Source organism: Palaemon carinicauda, unplaced genomic scaffold (assembly GCF_036898095.1).
Source record: "Palaemon carinicauda isolate YSFRI2023 unplaced genomic scaffold, ASM3689809v2 scaffold407, whole genome shotgun sequence".
Lineage (NCBI taxonomy): Eukaryota > Metazoa > Arthropoda > Malacostraca > Decapoda > Palaemonidae > Palaemon > Palaemon carinicauda.
The window spans coordinates 21,574-42,500 of NW_027171659.1; positions in this window are offsets into that span (position 1 = coordinate 21,574).

Below are 20,927 nucleotides of genomic sequence, written 5' to 3' on the forward strand. Positions count from 1 at the left end.
GTTTGGTAATAATAATAATAATAATAATAATAATAATAATAATAATAATAATAATAATAATAATAATAAAAAATAAAATAATAATAATAATAATAATAATAATAATAACAATAATAATAATGATAATAATAATAGTTATAATAATGATAATAAGAGTAATTATAATAATAATATTAATTCACTCAACTCCAACAAGAAAATAAAATAAAAGATACCCCTAAAGAAACTTGATATTTCAAAGTACATAATGCATATATTATTCACGTAAGAACCTCTTAGATAAGATAAGATAAAAAGATATATATATATATATATATATATATATATATATATATATATATATATATATATATATATATATATATATATATATATATATATAAACGTAGAATTAATTCTCAAAAGATCACCAGTCTTTGGTTAATTAAATTCCCAGGAAGTTTCCAAATCTTAAAATGAACCGCAGTCGATTTTTTTTTTCCGTAGACGATCACATTTTTTTTTTAGTCGAACCATTTTTTTTTTTTTTTGCAAACTCTGCCGCAAATCACAGAGTTTCTTGTTTGAATTATGCATGTACATCTACATAAATGAACGTGACGGGTGAAAGACGGTGTCTTTTTTTTTATTTTCTCTGGAAACTGAAGATCCTCTTCCATCCTCAGAATATTAATATTCTCCTCCAGGAGAATAGTTTAATTTTTACTGATTGTATTAACTCTCCCTCTCTCTCTCTCTCTCTCTCTCTCTCTCTCTCTCTCTCTCTCTCTCTCTCTCTCTCTCTCTCTCTACAGGTTCATCCTTGCCAAGATCCTTGGACATGATGTGTCACACAATGCTAGTGGCATTTTTAAATTCATATCAGTAGTATGTCTTCTTAATGCTATTTAACTTCTATAACATTTTTACTTCTCTTGTTTTTATTGAATATTCTTTTAATCTTTATTTATGATAAACGATATTGGCGTCAATGACCTTCGATGCCAGGATGCCAGAGAACTTCAAATCAATCTATCCATCAATCTCTCTCTGTCAGTGAAATAATACAAATATCATCATCATCATGTCCCCCTACGCTTGTTGACGAAAAGGGACTCGTTTGGATTTATCCAGTCGTCTCTATCTTGAGCTTTTAACTCAATACTTTACGAGGATATGAACCCTAGACTGGGGTTCGAGTCCTGCACAAAAATCGTTAGTTCCTTTGGTCGCTGCAACCTCACCATCCTTGTGAGCTAAGAAAGAAGGGGAGAGGGGGGGGGGGGCAAGCCAAAACGTTTCTCTGCTGAGTCATCAGCACCCATTTCCTGATCCTCCTTGGTCCTGGCTTGGGTGGAGAGGGGTCTTGCTCGTTGATCATATGTATATATGGTCAGTCGGTGCTATTATAGTATGCTCTCTACCGTCGAATTTCTACTATATCTACCACAAAGTATGTTGTCTACCGTCAATGTTAATCCTCCTGTTTGATGAGGATTATCAAACAGATTACTTACCACAAGTATGTTATCCTCATTGGCCTTTAATGATAGTTTAATAATATTTATTGGCAGGACAACATGGGTGCATAATTATAAGCAGTTTGTAGGGAAACTTTTTTTTTTTTACAAATTATTCAATTATTCACACAATGTTACAAGATAATCAAATGAAAAATCAAATATTACAAAACTGAAAGAAAATAATCTATGAAAAATATTCAATCAAAAATTTACTCTACTACTGCATGTAAACATATCTTACATCATACAAGAAAGCAGGAAATACATCTTCGCCTTTTCTCGGAACTTTCCAATTGAAACCACCACACTACACACTTCCAGACACATTAAACCAATCAGTGACAGTATTAGGGGATTTCCCAGTTAATTGTAAAGAAATGTTAATTGGGGTCTCATAAACAAAATAAAAAACCAATTCCAAAATTTCAGAAAGGGGTGGTACATAGCAAAATCGGCGGTAGATAACATACTATAATAGCACCGGTCAGTCTCTAGGGCACTGTACTGCTTGATAGGGCATTGTCACTCTCCCTTGCCTCTACTATTCATGAGTAGCTTTTAAACCAGTTCTATAGAATTATGTGATGATTTTATTTTACCTTTTGATGTCTTATACTCACCCATAAAGGTTTACGTATATTTCAGATAGGGGATATATTCTGTGAAAATATACTGAGCTGCTGTGGCAAAGAAATACTCTGAACGCTTAGTAAATTCGGTCAGGGAGACTCGTTGTATAGACCACATTTACCAAACATCTGTTGTTGAATCGGTAAAACTTCAACAGTTCAAACTTGCGGCAAATGTTTCGATGTTGAACAGGCTAACATAAGCCTCTTTTTGTAGTTTATATATGAAAAATCTATTTTAATGTTGTTTTTGATCCTTCTATATTTCTCATATAGTTTATTTATATCCTTCTTTCCTTTCCTCACTGGGTTATTTTCCCAGTTAGAGTCCTTGCTTTCCATATTAGGGTTATAAATTAGCTAATAATAATAATAATAATAATAATAATAATAATAATAATAATAATAACATCATTGATGAATAAGAAAAGAAAGTATGAAATGTCACATTGCTGATCTGTGTGCTTAGAAAAGTACACTTCTTTTGTATGATCCTGAAATAAGTGACACGTGCAATACATCAAAAGGCTGACGTCTGCAAAAATATATAGTTACTTTGTATAATGGGAAGAAAATCCGCTGACTGGTTTTTTGAAGTTTAGTCAGCAGTGTTTGGCATGTTATTCTACTTTTTATAGGAATCTAGGTTAGGTTTAGCATTGGAAAATTTACCCTGAAAGAAAATACAAAATATCTCTACCAATACATGTTAGCTGATAGGCTTGCCAGTTTGTATTGACATACATCTTTTCATAGTATATACATATATATATATATATATTTATATATATATATATATATATATATATATATATATATATATAAATATATATATATATATATATATATTTATATATATATATATATATATATATATATATATATATATATATATATATATATATATATATATATATATATATATATATATATATAGATATATTTAATGTTGTTACTGTTCTTAAAATATTTTATTTTAATTGTTCATTACTTCTCATATAGTTTATTTATTCCCTTATTTCCTTTCTTCTCCGGGCTATTTTTCCTTTTTGGAGCCCTTGAGGTTATAGCATCCTGCTTTTCCAACTAAGGATGTAGCGTAGCTAGTAATAATAAAATAATAATAATAATAATAATAATAATAATAATAATAATAATAATAATAATAATAATAATAATAAAATAATAATAATAAAAATAATAATAATAATAATAATACTATTAGAGGATGTCTGTTGCAAACTATTTCTTCCGTCAAGTATTATTTCTGTCCTCCACTCTTTTAACCAATGACACTGTAAAACTATTCCGGTTGACTAACATCAAATAACAATAAAAACGTTAAACTACACCTTCAGTCGCTTCTTATGTTATGATACTTGTAGCTGGTTCATGATTATTATTATCTATTGTGTTTATATTTCCAGCTGTTAGGAATTCTATGACATGTGTCATGGTCAGACAGCCGGTTTTCTAGCCTTTTACCATGGGCGTAATATTCTGCTTTGCTCCTTTCACTTGCATTTCATTTGCGTGAAACTAATTTGAAAAGAACCACAAGAGGGAAGAACTATTGATTGATCTCCATGTATAATTTCTGATGTGCATTAACTACATGACACTCCTTATCCAATTAATGCTGTTTACAAATCTCATAAAAATGTGAAATATGTAAAATAATAATTATACAAAACAAGTTGTTCCAGACCTAGGCTTGACTGATGACTGTTTCAAGATTTTCACATATAGGTAATGCATAACTTATATAAGAATCCATATTGCTGGCTCTAAATTATAAGATGGCCCTTTATTAGCCTTAGTCTAAGGTATCTCTTGGATGTAAGGATCCATCATCTTCTGCACTTTGACATATTACTTTCACTGCAATAGGTGATTTAGTAAAAATTTAAAAAGGAAACTCTTTTATAAGCACTCAAACTATATAAAGTTCGCATTCAATAGGAATGTCTTGATGTGAGCTATTCAATAAATATCAACAAGTTAGGGTATTTTTGATCTTGAAAGAATTTGCTACATCAGAAGTTTCCTTGAAATCACCACTGGCAGTGAAAGGGTTAAAAGCCGTGATGTTTCAGTTGCTTTCCTATTATATATAATGGGTCCTCAATTACCCCTGATGTAAACATCATAAATTCGTTATTGACACTGTTCCCTTTTTACACTGGTCTTTCGATTCCTTTTTGTACATTATCATCTCATGAAAGGTTGTTTTATACTCCAGTATCGAGGTTTTGTATTGATGTAATCCTATGATTTTATAAGCACCCGTACTGAGTATTTTTGCTAAATTGTATCAAGAACTTATTTTTAAAAACTATATGTTGATGAATTTACCAATTTCTTCATATCTATATTCCGTGGTGAACCTTTTGTGCTTTTTAGTTTTTTTGGAAGCAGACATATTTTATGAACTTGGACTAAACATCGACTTTTAGCTATTGCTGGAGATACGCGCTACGCATTTCACACAGGGTTTTGTTCTTTTTTGTTACGGTACCTTACCAAACATATTTATGGATTAGTTTTTCAGATCTGTTTTGTGTACGCAAACTAAAATTCTTTGTTGACTTGTTTAGAGATAATACTGCATTACATTTCGCACGTGCTGATTTGTGCTGGGTGAGGTTTGGGTCCCGCTCAAACTCGCTAGTTTCTTTAGTGTCTGCAACCTCATCATCCTTATGAGTTAAGGATGGGGGTTTTAGGAGAGCTTATATGTCTACCTGCTGAGTCATCAGCAGCCATTACCTGGCCCTGCATCGTCCTAGTTTGGGTGGCAAGGGGGCTTGGGCCCTGATCATATGTATATTTGGTCTCTAGAACATTGTACTATATGATATATATATATATATATATATATATATATATATATATATATATATATATATATATATATATATATATATATATATATATATACGTATATACACATGTGTGTCTATGTGTGTAAAAGTACTTCCACATCTATCCTTGAAACACACATTTGTTGGTTTCCTCTAATCCTTTATGTTGGGTTTCCAATGAAGGAAAATATAATAATTTTTACTTCATATATATGAACGCTCATTTTAATATTATGCTTTCTTCATGAAGCTCCTTTTACATAATACATCCGAAAATTTAATGGTATGCAAACTGCATAACTGCTTGCGTTGATGATTTTATATACTGCATTATTTTTTGTAAAATCTAAAGTCTCATGCCACAGTGCTGTGGTTAATGTAAAATTTTTATATGTTTGTTCTTAATTATTCTCTTTTGCGTTTAGCCATACTGAAGTAATTTCATATCTTTATATATATATATATATATATATATATATATATATATATATATATATATATATATATATATATATATATTTCAGTAATTTCATATCTTTATATATATATATATATATATATATATATATATATATATATATATATATATATATGTTTATGTATACGTATATATATATATATATATATATATATATATATATATATATATATATATATATATATATATATATACATATACATATCTATATATATACATATATATATATATATATATATATATATATATATATATATACAGGTATATATATATATATATATATATATATATATATATATATATATATATATATATATATATATATATATATATATATATATATATATATATATATATATATATATATATATATATATATATATATATATATACATACATGTGTATTACCAATACTCAGTATGTTGTGTCTATGTTTGCAGAGCAAGATAATAGTCTTCAGCCGAACCATGAAAATATTTTGGCATTAATAAAAATAATAACAACGATAATATGGATTATTATATTATCATTGAAAAAATAGTAATAATAATTGTCCTACTTCATTAACTTTCCTGTACTTCAAAAAAATACCCTAAACCACAATACGAGGTATTTTGGATATGAAAGGGCATAGAGAACTTTGGAGTTACAGCTGAGATTTTGATGACTCCATGATTACATTATTCATTAACTATTGTGAAAAACAACTTCTGATTTTCCCCCCCAAAAAATAGATTGTTTTCTCTCTTCCTATAATAATAAAAAGAAATCATGATAGCCATACATTAAGCATTAAGTACTACGCAAAATCATTAATTATTCTCTAAAAAAATATACTGTTCTCTCCCCATTTTAATATATAAGGCATGTACTTGGGGTGCAGTAATATATATATATATATATATATATATATATATATATATATATATATATATATATATATATATATATATATATATATATATATATATATGTATGTATATATATATATTTCATGGTAGCTAAGGGAAATTGAGTTTTTAACCTAACGAATTAAAATGATGTCCTTAACTATGTTAAAGAACGGAATCAAGTACTCTAATCTGCCTCAAAAATCAATTGCCCAGCATAGGCTCTGCGCACAAGTCAAAGCTTCCTGTCCCAGGTTCGCCTCGGTAGATTTCTAGCTTCGCTTCCTCTCATGAATATTAACTCTGGTCGTAATTATCAGGACTTTGAATGCTTAGCTAATTAGTGGGTCACTCGTGGGAATTGTTTGATTCGTAATTAATGAGTAAAATGGGAATGTTGGGAGAACATCAGCAGAATAAATGCATTTGCGGTTGCTACTGCAATAAGAGATTTTGTCTGTATTACTGTTGTTTTTCCTGATTTAATAATGATAGTAAAAATGTAAAAATTTCTTAATTACAATATGGGAGATTAACTTTTTTTATTGACTGGTCTCTTCTCGTTTTAGAAGAAAAATGATAACCTGCAATGATATTCAGTTTATTTTGAACGAAATGGGGATTATAGATATTTGAATAACATGAATGAGTTTATTGTGTATAGTCAATATCCGCGTAATCACATTATTTTTAAGCCCTTAGTGCCACAGTTGTATGTTCCAACTCTGATATTTTGTTCAATATCATCTGAATTGTTCTATTGACATGGGCATTATTCAAGGGGACAAGAAATACCTGATTGCTAGTAGGTTAGCTTGGGCATAAGCCAACAGTTTAGTTACTGCCACTAAAAAGTTTTTGGGTTCTTTGATAGGTCAGTTGATATTAAAGAATCTGGATTTCTCTCTGGTAACAGGTTATTTTTCGCTTACTTACACATATTCAGTTTAATCTGAAATATTTTGTACGAACTCGATTCTTTCTACATTATTATTATTATTATTATTATTATTATTATTATTATTATTATTATTATTATTATTATTATTATTATTATTATTATTATTATTATTATTATTATTATTATTCACACGTTTAAGGTAAATAATGAGATGATTATAATTCAAATTAAGGATCTACTAAAAGACATAGCTTGATTGAACGTCAGTATTCAGTTAGTATTTCTTCGTATATTTATGTTCTTTTTCATCATTAATACTTTATAAACCAGTGTTTCTTTGTTTGTTATTTATATCACACCCCCACCCCCAGCCTTTTTACTTTAAATATCAGTCTAAGTGATATGAAAGAACAATATTGTCGGAGTAGCATCGTTAGTCAACTTAATAGCTGTGCGGTATCATCCCCCTTTCCTATTAAGGGACCTTGGACCTCACTGCTTCGAGAGCACTTATAACCCACATTAAATGTTAGAGGGGCTCTTGCTTGAGGGAAGTCTCTTGAGCATTTGATGAGCGTTATTCTCCTTAATGTTGATCTTATGTATACCAATAGTGAATATGGAGTGTCTTGTACACACACACACACACACACACACACACACATATAAATATATATATATATATATATATATATATATATATATATATATATATATATATATATATATATATATAGATAGATAGATAGATAAATAGATAGATATATATGTGTATAAACATATATATACACACATATGTATATATATATATATATATATATATATATATATATATACATACATATATATATATATACACATATATATATATATATATATATATATATATATATATATATATACATACATACATACATACATATATATATATATATATATATATATATATATATATATATATATATATATATATACATACATATATATATATATATATATATATATATATATATATATATATATATATATATATATATATATATACATATTATATATATATATATATATGATAATAATTTTAATGATAAATCTCTCAAGTCTATATATTAATAGCAAAACCAACTGATGATGACGATAATAATAGTGATGGCATTAATGAAGAAAAAAAAAACTATACTCACCATAATTATTGTTACTGTTCTATGATTTTATCGTAGAATTTGAAAAACAACCCTGAGTCCGCTAAAACCTTAAGATGGGAAACTGAATCCCCCCAAAAAAGGGTTAACCAGAATAGAGATAGCGTTTTCTTTTTGTATCTTGCCGCGCTATTATAGTCGGTCGGTTGCTCCCTTCACACTTAAAGGATTCCACCGAATAGTGGAGCATTACACAAATCTCTCTCTCTCTCTCTCTCTCTCTCTCTCTCTCTCTCTCTCTCTCTCTCTCTCTCTCTCTCTCTCTCTCTCTCTCAAAAATTGAAGCATAGGTTTTTTCTGTGAAAATAACGCTTACTGTTATTATTATTATTATTATTATTATTATTATTATAGTAGTAGTAGTAGTAGTAGTAGTAGGAGTAGTAATAGTCGTGGTAGTATTTTTTTGTTACTATGAAGTAAATTGTAATAAGTCAAAATTTTCAAAAATAGTCGTAATTCACTGAGAGGTAAATTTTATGTTTGTTTCGTTATTAGACAAAAATTCACAGGAGCCTTAGCTAATAAACAAACTTAAAGATTTGAAGGCCCCTCGTGAATGGCAGAGGCATGGGACAGTGACATTGCCCTGTCAAGCAGGACAATGCCATAGAGACTGTCCATATATACATATGATCAGCCCCCAACCCCCCTTTCCACTAAGCTAGGACCAAGGAGGGCCAGGTAATGGCTGCTGATGACTCAGCAGATAGACCTATAAGCTCCCCCAAAGCCCCCATCCTAAGCTCAAAAGGATGGTGAGGTTGCAGCGACCAAAGAAACCAACAAGTTTGAGTAGGACTTGAACCCCAGTCTGGCGATCACCAATCAGGGACGTTGACACATCAGCCAACACAACAACTTCCAGTAAGCCTCGCTTATAATTTTTTATAAATAATGCCCCTTCCCTGAATACATAGACTTACCATACCATTCTATATAGGAATTTGATAATGTTATTTGCACTGACTCTTGTGCGAAAATAGAATAATATATTATGATTTGGCCTAGATAATGCCACTGTTATTATGCTTCTATGGAACACAGGTTAAGGATATTATTTCTTGTAATTGAAGCAGCGCCTCTTTTTATTGAACGCGAGACTGCTGGTCTTCACCGTTTTTGTTTCTCGTATGAGAAGGCTTTTGATTCTGTCAAAACATCAGCAGTAAGTAAAGCCCTTCAAAAACAAGGAATAAAAGAATCTCATGTTAGTTCCAGGTGAAGTAAGCCCTACCCCTGATGACGCCATAGCCAATCACGTTACATTCCCTTAGAAATTTCAGACTAGACTAACTTAAAATCATTTTAGGGGGTTGTGCTGTGAAAGCTGTTACCGTGTCATCAAAGGAGGTGGGGCTTATTTTGCCTGGAATCTCTGCGGAGACTATAATAGTATATCAAATAAATCGATTAAATCGTTTTGATAAATAAAACTATTGGTATGTGAAAGTGTTTTTTTTTTTTATTATGAAAGAAAATGGAAAAATTCATTGATAAATTTTTAGCAACAATATATAAAAAATGATTGTTTATAGAGATAATTATAACTAAATAAGAATATTCATGCTTTCAGTATCTCCGAGATTGATCACAAACATTACCACAAAATATATCAACTGGTTTTAAAAGATAAATATCAATCTAAACTGTGTTTTTAGCAGTAGTGTTTTTATTTTTTTTTACTTATTTTTTTTTTACTTTTTTTCCCCTGAGATTATGATAAAATGACAATCTCGAACATTTTACCACTGGTTTTTCACGTATGATCGTTTTAAGAAATTACATAATAAATCGTTTCGAAATTTAATACCAATTTTGGAAAATGTTATGAACTTATTTGAAATGTATCGAACTACTATCAATCTTGTTCTCATTTTAAAATATTAAAAGAATATCTGTTATAGCCATTAAAATCCTATACAGCCTCCTGGCTAGTAAACTGGCAATGTGTTCGCCTAGCATTCGCATGGTAGCAGATCGATCCAATGCTGGGACCTGAGTTTAAGCTGTTTACTGGGGTGGTCACTGCTGTGGTTGGGCCCCACAGTGGGGTGTTTGGGATCACCCGGCTAACGTTTTGGTGAGCATCTATTCTAATGAAACTGAAATTGAAACCAGACACCTTGACCTTTATCTTTATAAATAAAACGAATTATGGAAAGAAACTAAAAGATCAGACTATATATATTAGTAAATAAGCTTTTGATGTTACATAGGTAATCAAACAAATTGATTCCATAACTAAGAGGTGAGGTGAATGGAACTAACTTTATTTCAACAGATCATGGGTTTATATACAAGCCGTTCCGAGCAAGAACGTCACAGCAATGAAAACAATATCATTCATAGACAGGCAGATCTAAACAGGTTGTTATCACTGCGAGGGGAGTGATATATACAGTACATATATATATGTATATATATATATATATATATATATATATATATATATATATATATATATATATATATATATATGTATATATATATATATATATATATATATATATATATATATATATATATATATATATATATATATATATCTATATACAGTATATATATATATATATATATATATATATATATATATATATATATATATATATATATATATATATATATATATATGAGATACTTAACACTTCTTCATCCTAGGGGTTAATTACTGTGCTGCAATTTTTTCAGTGTTCTTTCCTCTTGGTAAGGGTAGATGAGTTCTCTTGCTTGAGGGTACACTCGGGCACACTATTCTATCTTATTATTTTTTTTCTCCCCTTGTTTTTTTTTAAATGGTGTGTTGGGCTGGCTTAATAGAAGGGCCATGGATGCCTGGTGGTTTATAAAGAGGTTGTCTTTTCCTTTTTCTGATTCTTTTTTTTCTCAAAACCATCCTTACTGTCCTCTCTTCAGTTGAAGTGGCTATCCTGGAGGATATTTAGCCTTGCATGGTGTATTGGCTCCTCCATGTTGACCAGTTTTTCAGACTTTTTACTATAGTCTATGGGTATCATCAATCACTTTATTTATAATTCTGTACATATTGTTTTTGTTATAATTCTTGTTAATCTAGTTTTCGAGTATGATGCCTCTTTTTTATTTCTATTAATTCTTATGCTGTCTGGAGACATTGAGCGAAATCCGGGACCAGTACGTCCTAGATTTCATCAATGTCGTCTTCTGTATTGCAATATTCGTGGTCTTCATGCAAATATCCAAGACCTTACAGTTGCGTCCAGATGGTATGATATTCTTTTGTTCTCAGAAACCTTGGTTTCTAATATAAGGCACTTATCTGAGCTCCTTTTAACTGGTTTTAAGAAGCCAATAATGTTGAAACGTGATGCCATCCCTAGGGCCAGGGGAATGGCGGTGTATATTAGGACCGAGTACCCTGCTTCTCATGAGTCCTGCTATCAATGTGGATGTCATGAGGTTCAGGTAATAAAAGTTTGTGGCAGGCATAACAACTTTTATTTGTGTTCGATCTACCGGAATCCAGACATGGATGAATCTATCTTCGATTGTCTTCTTACCATTATGGCTAAGATACAAGAAGATGATAGAGAGGCTTCTTTTGTCTTTGTTGGTGATTTTAATGCTCACCATAGGGAGTGGTTAAGTTCAATCTCTCCTACCGATCGCCATGGCTTAAGAGCTTTAGACTTTGCCTCTGAATCAGGCTGTGAGCAAATCATAAATGAAGCTACTCACAGGTCTGGTAATTGCTTGGACCTCGTATACACTGACTCCCCTGGTGTTATAACTAGTAAGGTTGGTTCTCCAGTCGGGACATCTGATCATGCCTTGATTTCTTTAGTAGTGAAGACTACACAGCCTGTCCCTGATACATCATGCTCTTGTAAAATTTATATGAAACTCCAAGCAGACTGGAATGGGATTTTGCATGATCTTTTGTGCTTTAATTAGTCACAATTATATATCAGTGTAGATCCTGTTGTCCCTTTGAATGAGAATCTAGTCAACATAATTGATAGGCGTATCCCTTCTCGTGTGCTAAGGTACCGAGTGAAGGACAAACCGTGGTTCAATGATGATTGTAGATGTGCGTATTTGGAGAAGCAGGAGGCCTATCACCTTTGGAGGGGTAACAGATCAGATTTGACCTGGTACAACTATACTCAGCTTCGAGCTTTTTCTCCGAGAGTTTATGCCTCAACTGAAAAGGAATACAATTTAACCATAAAAGAAACCCTTTCTGGTACAACTCTGGAATATAAATGGTGGTCTACCCTTAAATCTGCACTCTTTGGTGTAGATGCAACAGTTCCTCCTTTACTTGAACCAGATGGCTCAGTCACTTACTGTCCAAAGGAAAAGGCAACCCTTTTGGCTGATGTTTTTGACAGTAAACAGAGTAATGAAAAACTTTAACTTCCTCATTCCTGTTTTCCTGAGGCTAAACTAACTAGTTTAGCTTTTCGATCTCGTGAGATTAAAGCTCTCTTGATGGACCTTGATGCTTATGGAGGTGTAGACCCAAATGGTATTTTTCCTTTGTTTTTTTATAAAGACAGCAGATTTCTTAGCTCCAAAGTTATCTGTTATTTTGCGCAAGTTAGCAAGAAGAGAAGCTTTTAGCACTTGTTGGAGAACTGGTAATGTTACTCCTCTATGTAAATGTGTTTGTGGTAGCTCAAGTCCCACTGATTACCGCCCAATTTCCATAACTCCCATATTATCTAAAGTTTTTTAAAGTCTTCTGGCAAAACGTCTTAATAGGTTTGCTGAAGGTAATCACCTACTCCCTAGTTTGCAATTTGGTTTTCGTAAAGGCCTTTGAGTTGGAGCATGTGATGCCCTTCTTACAATCTCCAATGCTGTACAGAAATCCCTTGATTGTAGTCAGGAAGTTCGTGTGATTGGCCTTGATTTTAGTGCTGCCTTTGACCGTGTTAATCATGAGGCCCTTGTTTTCAAACTGAAACAGTTGGGAGTGGGTGGGTCGTTTCTTAGCATTATTATTTATTTTTTAAGTAATAGACCTCAAAGAGTTGTTGTTGATGGGTACCATAGTGAGTATAGGAATGTAATATCCAGTGCTTCACAGGGTAGTGTTCTTGACCCATTACTTTTCATGCTATATACATATGACATGTGGTTTGGCCTAGAAAACAAGCTTGTTGCATATGCAGATGATGCTACTCTCTTTGCATCAATTCCATCCCCTAAATGTACATCTGGGGTTGGTGAATCCCTTAATATAGATTTACCTAAAATTAGTGCATGGTGCAAATTATGGGGTATGAAGTTGAATCCTAACAAAGCTCAAAGTATGATTGTAAGTAGGTCAAGGACGGTGGCTCCCCAACTTCTGGATCTCAGTAATGATAATGTTTCTTTAAATTTGTATGACTTTTAAAATTTTAGGTGTGATTCTCGACAGCAAATTTACTTTTGAGAAACACATTAGGTCTCTGTCTTCTTCAATTGCACAAAAAATTGGCTTATTGAGAAAGTCTTACAAGATTTTCGGTGATCAATTTATTCTGAAGAAGTGTTTTAATTCTTTCATTCTACCTTGTTTTGAGTATTGTTCTACTGTCTGGTCTTCAGCTGCTGATTCTCATCTTAATTTGTTGGACTGAAATTTACGGTCGATTAAATTTCTTATTCCTGATCTAGATATTAATCTTTGGCTTCGTCGTTCAATTAGTTCATTATGCATGTTGCATAAGATTTTTCATAACTCTGACCATCCTTTACATTCATATCTCCCTGGACAATTTTATCCTTGTCGTAATACTAGGCAGGCAGTTAATTCTAATAGCCAGGCCTTCTCCACCATGAGGCTTAATACTACACAGTATTCTAGAAGTTTTATCCCAGTTGTTACCAAGTTGTGGAATGATCTTCCTAATCGGGTAGTTGAATCAGTAGAACATCGAAAGTTCAAATTTGGAGTAAATGTTTTTATGTTGACCAGGCTGACATGAGTCTTTTTATTGTTTATATATGACATATGTGTTTTTGATATTGTTAATAGTTGATATAGGACATATCTGTTTCGACGCTGTTACTGTTTTTAGAATGATATATTGTTAATATATTCTCATCATTTATTTATTTCCTTATTTCCTTTCCTCGCTGGGCTATTTTTCCCTGTTGGAGGCCTTGGGCTTAGAGCATCTTGCTTTTCCAACTAAGATTATAGCTTGGCTAGTAATGATTATATATATATATATATATATATATATATATATATATATATATATATATATATATATGTAAATATATATGCATGTATATATCTATATATATGTATATGTATATATATATATATATATATATATATATATATATATATATATATATATATATATATATATATATATATATACATACATAACTGAAATACCGTAAAAGTGTACAACCGTGTGTAAAACACATACGGTACCTGACCTTTTTTACCAAACTAGGCACTTCATATCCATGCATTGTCTGTAGACATTCCTAACACACTTTTTTCATGTAGGAGGGATCCCTGTATCGAGTTATGAGAAACCTTAAAACCAATGTAGAATAAAATTCAGGAATTTGCTTTATCTATCTGTTGATTTGTTTCATATCTGTAATTTTGGATATCTTGCAACTACTGTAGTTGTATAAAATATACATTTAGTCCCTTTGAAGATGTCAAATGACGATGTTGAACAAAGTTTGTTTAACCTTTTGAGAAGCAGAGAAATTTAGGAGTATTTTGATGAGAGTAAATGTTATTTGCTTCATTATGTGGGTTTTAAATGGTAGTTGGTTCGTCTGGTTAGAAATACAGCCAATTCTTTGGCTATATTTCCTTATTTTATATATTCATTCTTTTATTCATTTATTTATCTACTTGCATGGTTATAACTCTTGATTCATATAGAGCTACACTTTGGTTTGCTCTATTGCTCTTATAATAGTATATGCGACCCGTCAAAAAGGCGGCTAAATATTTAGATAGATATGCACACATATCACCTCCTACTTCACACTTCATAATCTTCAGCAATATAGGCCTTGGACCTTCCAACTCTTCTAGAACCTTATGGAGCTATGATAAGTGTTTGGTGAACTAATCTCTCTTGGGGAGGGCGAAGAGCATATCCAAACCATTTCCATCTACACCTCACTATACCTCATCTGTATAGGGCACTCGGGTAATGTCTATCATAGTTTCATTTCTAATCTTGTCCTGCCATTTAACTCTTAATATTCTTTTGAGAGCTTTGATTCCAAATCTTTCAAAAACTGTCGGAGATTATTTAATTGTGATACCATATATATATATATATATATATATATATATATATATATATATATATATATATATATATATATATATATATATGTCCACACTTTCTCCCTTTATATAGGGAATGCTTTACCTATGGATTTCATTTTTTCCGTGAAAGACTTTCCTGCTAATTAATATAATAATCATGTTATAATCACTCACGGTTATCGGAATGATAAATGACACAGATATTTCTCACACTAAAGTTAGTGATATCAATCGATTTGAATATAATATAAATTGTAATTTTTCTTAATGAGCCGTCTTTCTTTTCGTAGAATTTTGATATAATAGACGATGCTACGGGCTATTTTAAAACATACCGCCCTCTTATCAGCTAAATTGTTCTACTAATGCAGGAACTTCGTATTTCTAGGTTTTTGAAACAGATGTTTTCCACTTGGGAGGTCAGTTTTAAAGTGGTATCAGATATACGCGAGAGAGAGAGAGAGAGAGAGAGAGAGAGAGAGAGAGAGAGAGAGAGAGAGAGAGAGAGAGAGAGAGAGAGAGAGAGAGAGATATAAATATGGTGTAATTTTCCATCAACAAAAGTTACTCTCATCCCATAATGTTGTTACCTCCGTCAACGAAGTTGGAAGGAGGTTATATTTTCACCACTCTTAATCTGTTTGTTCGTTTGTCTGTTTGTGAATAACTTCCTGGCCACAATTTTACTCATAGAGTAGTGAAACTTTCAGAGATTGATCATTATGTTGAGACACTGAAATGATTAAATTTTTGAAGTCCTCGGTCAAAGATCAAGATCATGGTCGAGCAAAAGGCCGACAGAATTGACCCTAACCTTAACCCAAAGATTGCACACGGTTATCACACAGACTTCAAATACGCCTACGGTCTAAATTGATTCTGGGAAAGGAAAGCTGGTTTCGAGAAATAAGCTGTCATGGCGGAGGTTTGCAGTCTCAGAGTGTTTTTCTAGCTTACTAGATATAATTATCATAATTGTAGAGTAGGCGAATATGGCCTAAGTTGGAAATAAATATTGTAGATACACTGAAATCAGCCAGATATTGAAAACAAAACAGTATAATGCAAAGGGTGAGTTATTCGACGTTATAGAGATTTTTCTTATAAAAATTTTATTTCTCCATGAAATCTGAAGTGGGTTGAAATGTTTTCCGTGTTATAAGTAGAAAAACAAAGATTATATTCACTTAGTTTTGTATTCTCTCTCTCTCTCTCTCTCTCTCTCTCTCTCTCTCTCTCTCTCTCTCTCTCTCTCTCTCTCTCTCTCTCTCGTTAGGTTACTCGTGCCTAGTCGATTTTAGCTATTAACTATCATATTACTCGTAGAGTGACTGCAGGAAATAAGAACAGTAAGGCTCAGAATGCAGTTGAAGGAACACTTGTCACTGGCATTTGCTCCCATAATAAACGTATTGAAGTTGTTTTGCATAACTAACTAAGGTGTTTATTCACTTCTCATTATATATAACTAATATCAAAATTAATGATTCCCCGCACAAATAGATTTAGAAGCTTTTAAATCACCTAGACGGATCAAAGTTTCCATTATACAGTCCATCTATTTCTAGATATTTTTTAAAAAGTACCGTCAAGTATTATAGAAGTCACGATGTTTTAGAAGTCAAGGGAGAGCAGCTTTTGGTGGAGACATCTCTTAAAATTAGTTGAACGTTGTGAAAAAATGGCAATATATATATATATATATATATATATATATATATATATATATATATATATATATATATATATATATATATATATATATATAATATATATATATATATATAATATATATATATATATATATATATATATATATATATATATATATATATATATATATATATATATATATATATATATATATATATATATATATATATATATATATATATATATATATATATATATATATATATATATATATATATATATATATATATATATATATATATATATATATATATATATATATATATATATATATATATATATATATATATATACGATACAGTATATATATATATATATATTATATATATTATAACACTTTTCAATGTTTGAGACCTGGTTCGGTATTGCGGAAAAATACTATAAAAAAAAATGGCAAATCTCTCTACAGAATTCATTAGTGTTATGCCTTTTTCATTTTATCACAAAAATCTGTTTTCTTTTTTTTTCTTTTTTTTTTGGTTCTTTGTTTTTTGTCTTGCTAATGTAAATATAATTTTTTTAAAATATGGCAAATATTTTTCGCTTCATAGATCTCTCTCTCTCTCTCTCTCTCTCTCTCTCTCTCTCTCTCTCTCTCTCTCTCTCTCTCTCTCTTCTCTCTCTCTACTCCAGCTGTTATCCATACTGTCCATAATTTAGTTCTTACAGTTGCCACATTCCACCTTAGGTCCTCTTATCTACTATATTTCATTATATATTTATAGAATTTTATATAAACGAAGGAAGTATTCCTTGATCATAACTGAGTTTTTATTTAATTGATGTGTACCGGCCATGTGTCACACGATCGTACATAAATTATTTTGTATATATTATGCTTGTATCTGCGCTCATCCCTCGCACTTAAAAGAACCAGAATAAACATGTCTGCGTTTTTCCTCTCTAACATTGTCTGTTTCTCGAACATGAAATTTCCTGTTGCATTGAAGTTTGTATATAAAGGAGACTGTTCTTTAATAAAGTAACTCAGTTGATTGCATCCTGCCTTTGAGTCACAACCTTCTCTCAGCTCGTCACATTGGTGACCCCGGAAGTCGACTCGCTCCCACTGCCTTCCACCCCCACCCCCTCGCCCCTCAATAGTTGGTAATATGGCGGACTCTATGGAAGTTGGCGCTGCGGCTCCCCCATTGAAACTTTAGTCATTCGCCAGCGGAGAGGCATTTGCTTGGTTTCAGCGCGTAGAAGTCCAGTTTCCCATCAATGACGTGACTCGCTCAACCACCAAAGCAGATTATGTTCTCGTGGCGATACCCGAGGACACCTTCCCAGAAATATCTGACTGGCTTTGTGAACATGGAGACACCCCAATAGCGTATGACGCCCTCAAAACATTCCTTCTGCAGCAGTACTCGCCAACGCCAGCCGCCCGTATAGCAAAGCTTTCTCAGTTCTCGCAACAACTGTTGGGGGACCAAAGGGCCTCGCTTGTCTTCAGGGAAATGACCAGTATCGCTCACCTTCAACCTGCCGCAGATGGCTCTCCTCGTGAGGTGAACCTACTTCGTGCCCTTTGGATACGCCGTTTGCCCGGACCTATAAGCGATGCCATACCCGATGTCGATAGTTTACCCATAAAGGACTTGATGACCGAAGCCGACGCCCTTATGGACAGCCACTTCAAGACCTCCTTGAACGCCTCCACCCCTGACGAAGAGGATGCCTATTCAACGTCAACCGAAGCTGACATGAATGCAGTAGGACATACACGCCTACCCCGTGACGTGCCGAAGCGGCGTCAAAGCCACCCACCACCCACCAATTGCTCACACCCCAACAAACGACTTCTACAGCAACTCAGTACCGCCCATCCGCCACAGTTTTGCTACTACAACTTCAGATTCGGGGTAGCCGCGAAGAAATGTGCCGAGGACTGTCAGTGGCCAAAAAACGTTTAAGTAGGCCATCGCTCCTGGTGGTGGCCTCCCGTGTTTCTAATCTTTTCTTTTTACATGATGCAGGAACGGGCGTGCGATTTTTGGTAGACATGGGTGCTTGTCATTCTCTTTTGCCAAGGAAACTCTTCAAGACACGGCGTAGTCTGTCTACATCTGCCGATGTCCGCTTGGTAGCTGCCAACAGATCTGGCATACCCACCTACGATTACGAGAAACTCACATTATCGTTCGGATACGGTAAATTCAATTGGAAGTTTCTCATTGCTAACGTCACATTGCCAATCTTCGGTGCGGATTTCCTCTCTCATTTCCTCCTTCTTGTCGATGTCGCCCACCGACGATTGGTCAACGCAGACTCGTACTTGTCGACACCTCTTCAACCCGCCCCCTCTAACCTCGCTCTCCACATCAGCGCACCCACGGATGCCTACGCCCACCTCCTCACGTCGTACCCAAAAGTTTTCCGTCCAGAACTTCACCAAACGCCCACGGTTCTTGCCAAGCACGGTATTTATCACCATATCAAGATGGCGGGACCCCCAGTCTTCGCAAAATTCAGACGTCTGGCACTGGAACGATTGGCAGCCGCCAAACAGACATTCGCCGAAATGGAGGAAATGGGCCTTAGCCAAAAGGCCTCCAGCCCATGGTCGTCACCCTTACACATCGTTCTGAAGAAAGACGGCTCCCTCTGTCCGTGCAGAGATTACAGGTGCCTGAACATGCAAACAGAACCAGATCACTAACCCCTCTCAAACATTGCCGACGTGACCTCCTACCTGCACAAAGCGAATGTTTTCTCTACGCTCGACCTCCTGAAGGGGTATTATCAGGTGCCTATGAACCCAGAAGACATCCCCAAGACCGCCATCACCACTCCGTTTGGTACATACACTTTCCATTACTCCTGTTTTGGCCTTCGTAATGCTGGGGCCACGTTTCAACGTCTCATGTTATGTGGACGACATACTTGTTGTTCTCCTCCTCAAAAGAGGAACACCTCCGTCACCTGCACATCGTGCTCGACCGCCTGCAACAAAACGGCCTTGTAGTCCGGTACGACAAGTGTACCTTTAGCGCCAACGAAGTGTTGTTCTTAGGGCACCGCATCACTCCTGAAGGAGTCCATCCCCTCCCTGAGAAGGTAGCAGCCGTTCAAAACTTCCCCGCGCCCTCGACCGTCAAAGCTCTGCAGGAGTTCTTAGGCATGATCAACTATTATCACCGTTTTCTGCTAGCCTTTGCCGCCACTCTTGCTGCCCTCTAGGCCTCCCTCAAGGGCAAGCCAAAGGACCTGAAGTGGGGTCCCCTTCAAGAAGCAGCCTTCTGCAATGCAAAGAAGGCCCTATCAACTGCTGCGGCTCTCACTTTTCCTATCCCACACGCCCCTCTCCTTCTCTCCACCGATGCCAGCGACGTCGCTATTGGTGCAGTACTCGAGCAGGTGGTCAATGGCTCACCCCCCCCCTATTGGCCTTCTTCAGCAGAAAACTGTCCAAGGCAGAATCGGGTTCTTCTACCTCCGATCGAGAGTTGCTAGT